Raw genomic sequence first — 6013 nt, 5'->3', positions numbered from 1 at the left:
TGGTTATATCCTGCACAACCTCAGCCAGGCTACTCCCAAACATATGCACAAGTTCGGCACTCGCGTGTATGTTAAATAGGTTGGTAATAACCCATTATTCTACAGCTAATGTGAACTAGTTTAGGACAGCCAGTCAGTTTAGACATCTAGTAAATGGGGTTGCTGCTGACCATTGTGTGTAGTGAAACAGGGTGAGACTTTTCACCTCTCTATACTCCTAAATCTCATATAAAACATTTTTAACAGCTGTAACTGCAGTACTATAAAAATGAATTCATATGGTCAACAGCTTGGCCATTAAAAGGGATTTTAATGGATTGCTCACATGAAATAAGTGAAAGTTTCCAAAGCTTACTTACATAGCTGGTTCTGAGGTCAGCGGGACATTGGTAATCAGCGTGTATATGCTACTGCCGTGTGTTCACATGTACTTTGGGGCCAAAAATGCCACATCACATAGCGTATGTTACACCGCACATTGAGTCTATAATGTGTATGTAGATTCTGGAACCACGCAACATGGTTCAGAGCCAAAACTCAGAAAATTAGCTAGATAAAATGTACGTCTCACCGAGTTGCATGGTACAGTTGTACTTGGCTTTGTTTATCAGCTCTTCTTTTGTGTGTTTATGTAAGTATGTTTATCTGTGTGTGTCATGGGGGTTATTATGAGAATTTACAGTATATATCTGTCTCCATTATATACATATATTTTCTGTTATATGTGTGTTTGCCAGCCTGAGAGCCCATATATTATTCAGCAGCCACACAAAGCTTTTACACTTTCAGCTGTAATTATTTACCATATGGCTTTTCCAAATGTGTCAACCAAGTTAAACAGTGGTCACAGGCTTCATACAGTAGCTGAGTTATAATTGCAAAACAAGACCACCAGGCAACACTGGCAGGCTCTGTATTTGTCATTCAATGTTTTGCAATGTGTCTGGCACTCTACAGTGCCAACGGACTGCAATACTCATAGCCTGTAGGTGTCTGTGCTTTCCATACACAGTGAACTATGGCCTAAATGATGGCAAGAAAATTAGAAAATATGCTTTAACTTCTGGTGTGTTTCTGAGTAGCATTATTAAAAAAAAACATTTTTTATTTTAGGGTTTGTTTGCCAGACATACACTACAATGGTATACAGCCATGTTAGCTGTCTGTAAGACTGTACTGAGGCACAGCGGTGCTTTGAGCTGAAAAGCTAATGTCAGCCTGCTGACTGTGAAAATTATAGCAGGTAATGTTTGCAGGGGTTGCCATTTTAGCAGTAGGAAGATAATATTTCTTAATCTGCACTAAACAAAGTGAAACGCTGACACTGATATTTTTGCAGGTATTTGGTCAAAAACCAAATTACTGGCAATCTATCCAGTATTTGAGATACTTCAGTCTGGACCAAAGTGGTTGAGCAACTGTCCGACAGCGAACCCCCTAAAGCCGTGCTGCTAGCGTGGACATGCAAGGAGACGTGGACAAAATTGTCGGGCAGCAAGAATTTCAGTTTTTAACTAGCAAATATTACTCTTATCATTTGTCACGACAAAGGTCACCTGCAGATTTTATCAGCTGTATCTCATTAACATTCTAATTCAGGACTTCCAGTATTTGGAGCAAGTTCCCAAATAAAAGGAATTGTGCAAAGCTAAATAAGTGACGTGTTGCTTTCCCGTGTCATACACATTTTTTTAATTTACATTTCCTATTCTGTGCTAATCAGGAAAACTGTAGTAATTTTTGCATTCTCATCCAACAAAATGTGATTAAAGATTTTAATGGAATCTTTGAGTTTTAGTTGTTAAATATAATATATTTTTAATAAATTGCACCAAACCCTGACCCTACTTTCCACATTCCTAACTAGAGTGTGCCACTGAACTATTTTGGTACATAATATCTGTGAGCCGGTGTATGCTACTAATCAAAACGCAATACAATACAAAGAACATCACCTGAATCATCAAACAAACAAGACAGGTCCTGTGGCTGTCAAGGTGAATTGTGAAGGCTTAGAGGCACATTAACGTCAATTTCACAAGTGGGGTTTTTAAAATGCATGCGATAAACTGAGATATATACATGACTCACAGTTTTTATTCATAGCAGATGCGCTCAGCAGTCTTCATGGCATTGTCATTGCCCAAGCAATAAGTCTGTCAACAGATGAAATCACGCTGCGGTGTTTTGATGACATCGAGAGATTTGTGTTGCTCTCCCACATCACCAGTATGGACCCTCTAGGGTTTGACACTTTGACAGAATCCTGAGGGTTATACTGGTTGACCGAGAAATCTTTTTTTTAATGATGTTTGTGTTTAAGTGAGTTTGTGTGTTTAATTTGTCCCATCCATATACTCCAAACAGATGTGTATGCCCGGTTGTGTATTCATGTGCATACTATCGACGTGCATCACCACTCCTGAGGCTTTTCAACTGTGTGGGTTCAGCTTCTTTCATTCCCTGCCTTGCTCTTTCTCTAAAAAGGGAAAAGCCTTGAGGCCTGAGCTGAGACAAGGCAGATGACACGACAGTGTTGGCAGGCATCGGGATAGCTCTGTGTGACTAACCCTCTTAGTGACACTCTCTTAACTGTTTCTATTAATTGATAGGGACTGTAAGCGAGAAGCTGATCCTGTCAAATTGCTTGTAGGAAAGCAACAGAGTGACGGCCTTAAGGCTCTGGGAGACAACAGGAATAAAAAATAAGGAAATAATATGTAATATAGCATGAATGTGTGTTTCTGTGTGTATTCATGTGCATATGCTTAATGTGTACAAAACACAGGAATGTCTGCAAATACATTCAATGTGTGACTGTGCAAGCGCAGTGAGTGAGGGGAGTGATGAAAGGGGAGAGGAGGTGATACAGCACACAATGCCCCAGGGCTGATAACTGAAAATCCCCGAGGTGTTGGTACAGGCCAGAGCAAGAACTACAGGTTGTCACTGTGATCGATTGTGGTCACAGTTACCTTGCTGTAAAAGTCAAGATGTCTAGCATGGAGGAAAACTGCCACCAAATACGGTTGCTGCAGAAAGTGTGGTAAAATAAACAGTTGGGTTTATTTTAAGTCGCAAAATGGCCGCGTACACCACCTTTGGTGAAAATGACAGCCTTCCTGCTCAGTGATATAAACCGTAGTTGAATCACTATCAACTGTACCATGCTTCCCACTTCCACAGCTAACACTTTACATTTCTTTGCTATTCTCATAAAGCACCACCCGAACTAGTGACCCCTTCATTCTGAGCTAGATCCACCTTAATCCATGTATCACAACTAGTGAATGAAAGCGGGCTGTCCTTTTCACTCCGGAAAAATAAAATATACAGCTCCAGTGTAACTCACTGAGAACAGATAGCAGTGCATGCGACAGACCGTTTTTTTTTCTCTTTGTAGCTTTGCTTTTAATATAGCAGGCCCTCCTGCATAGATGAGCTGGACCAGAAGAAAAGAGTGTCTGTTTGTGCGAGTGTGCATGCAGGTGAATTGGTGTGAGTGTCTACTTCTGTGCGGATGCAGGCGTACAAGTGTATAAATGTGCCATGGCAGCAGTGCCTACCAACTGGAGGCTATTTTAATGAATAGCGCCATTCAGGGCCAGACATGAAGGAAACAAATTTGCTGAAAACACTTCCTCCCATGAAGGGTCCCAGCTGGTTGGCTGACTGGTTGCCGGCTGGCTGGCTGGAAGACTGACTGGTGTATGCAAGTCAGAGTAAGCAAGCGCAGGCAATAGGCCTTGCTCCTCTTTATTGCCCATCAGAGTACCACGCCTGAAAAACAGCTTTTCCATCGTTGCTCATAAATCAAAACCACTAAATGCTGTTTCCAACTCAAGTCCTATTTTCGACTGTGGGGCTGTACCCATAACTTTGGTGTAATGATCATTCAATTACAGGCCACTCAGTCAGTAAGCGAAGAAGACCGATATAAATAACGATCCCCTATCTATCATATTTTTCTCTGTGGCCTCGTGGGAATTGCTATATCCACCCTTGTCACCTAGTTTGTGTGTGCTTAGATGAATACATTTCTCACGTATCTACCTGTGTTTACATGGACCTACTATGACAACTATGTGCGCACTCAAGTCCAGACAGGTGGACATTTACAAACCCTTATAAGATAAATTGTTATCACACAAGAAAACTGTTCTCTGTTCTTGACTTTCCCTTCACATATACATGTTGTTTCTCTCTTTCCTACTATCCCTCACACTCGATTGCTTTCTCTATTTCTCACTTTGTCTTAGTGCCACTCTCTCAGAAACACTCTCTCCCTCTCTCTGCTGCCCCCCCCCCCCGGCAATCTCTCTCTTTCTCTGTCCCATGGTGAACTGCCTGTGCTCTGCCTCCTCATTCATATGACAGGACAGCCCGACAGGCTAAGCAGAATGCTGTCCCTCTACCTCATCTACTCAGCATTAATCATCTAGCCATTTCAGAGCAAAGACGAATCTGGTCTCTGTAAGAATGTACTGTCTATTAGTCTTCTTTACCGACTCTATAGATTCATACTGGCCATCTGGTTACTTGGGCAAATATAGTTAATGTAGCGGGGCAGCCTCCTCTAAAGAGAAATTGTTCCATCACCAAAAGGTCACAAGTTCAGTCTCTGCAAGAGCCAATATGAGTATGTCATCGGGTGCATGTCCTGTCATTGTACCCTAGAGCAAGGGACTCACTTCAAGTCACACTGGATACAGTTATGACTTTTCACTTGCAAGTGTCTCGTATTATTAGTATCTCGTAGGTATTAGTTACTAATATTTGAGAGCCGGTCAACATGGCAAGTGCATAGACAGCATGGCAGCTCAGGAAGCCACAGAAATTACGTGCTTCTGGTTGGCTCGCAAGTGTTCTTTAAAACTCTTCTTATGTTTTATAGTTAACAGTTTTTAAATCTGTATATAAGATAAATAAAACTGCAGGTAATTAGATCAACAATTCTTGTTTCATACTGTGTTATCAGTTAATTCTTAGTAGTCCTATATAAGCACTTTGTATCATGGCATTCTTCTCCTCCAGATACTGTTGAGTATTTTTATTATATGTATGTATTAATGTGTATATTATTTTCATATATATGTACTGTATTATTACTTACGTGTAACAGCATCTGACTGAAAAATAGCTTTGGTTCGCTGAAAATAGAATGATCAGCTACATCGGTTTCATATGCGCTATTGTTTCTCAGTCTACCGGGAAAATTAGTTCGATGCAGTCCTATCAATTTAGAACAGACCACCTATGAAATGCTATGAATTTGTAATATTTTTTCATTGCACATGGACACAGATACACACATTTGTATCAAAGCTGTGTTAAATGGTTCATTTAAATCCAGCCATTTAATTTGTACCAGTGTAATCCGTAGAGTGTCCTGCTATAGTATTACAATATTATGACATTTATGGCTCCATATATCAATATGCAGTATTAAGCATATGACCATGGTTCCTTTTACTCAGCTGAAATGCCCACACGATACCACAGTCAAAAAGAGCGCACGAGTGCAAGAGTTTAAACTAAAATGGAATGTCAGTGCTCACACCTACAGACACAAAAACACATTTGCATGTGCTACATATGTTTTGTAGAAATTGTTTTAATTTGCTAAATCAGTTGAATTTGCCATAATCGTGTCCCCGTGTTTGCCCTTTACAGTGCATGGACAAACAGTGCCTACCTACTCTGTCCCCAAATATCTCCTCATCCACCTACCAACCAAAAACACATAAAGCCGTTTTTTTTTTTTGCCAGCAGCCATGTAAGTTCTCTGGCTGGAAATGGCTCTCAGTGCTGTCAAACGTGTCTCCAGCTTTAACACATCAGGCGGAGGAGGTGGGGGTGTGAACTACCTGGCAGAGGTTCCCAGACAAGTTTCACACGATCTTTGTGAACCACACTGACAGCGAGGGATTGGATAAATTCAGATTTTAAATTCAGCCCAGAATGGATGCCAACCTTCACTGCAAGACCGAACAGGAGCTTACATATTAATGTT

This window comes from Xiphias gladius, chromosome 17 (assembly GCF_016859285.1).
Source record: "Xiphias gladius isolate SHS-SW01 ecotype Sanya breed wild chromosome 17, ASM1685928v1, whole genome shotgun sequence".
Taxonomy (NCBI): domain Eukaryota; kingdom Metazoa; phylum Chordata; class Actinopteri; order Istiophoriformes; family Xiphiidae; genus Xiphias; species Xiphias gladius.
Note: the sequence above shows the minus strand (reverse complement) of the source record.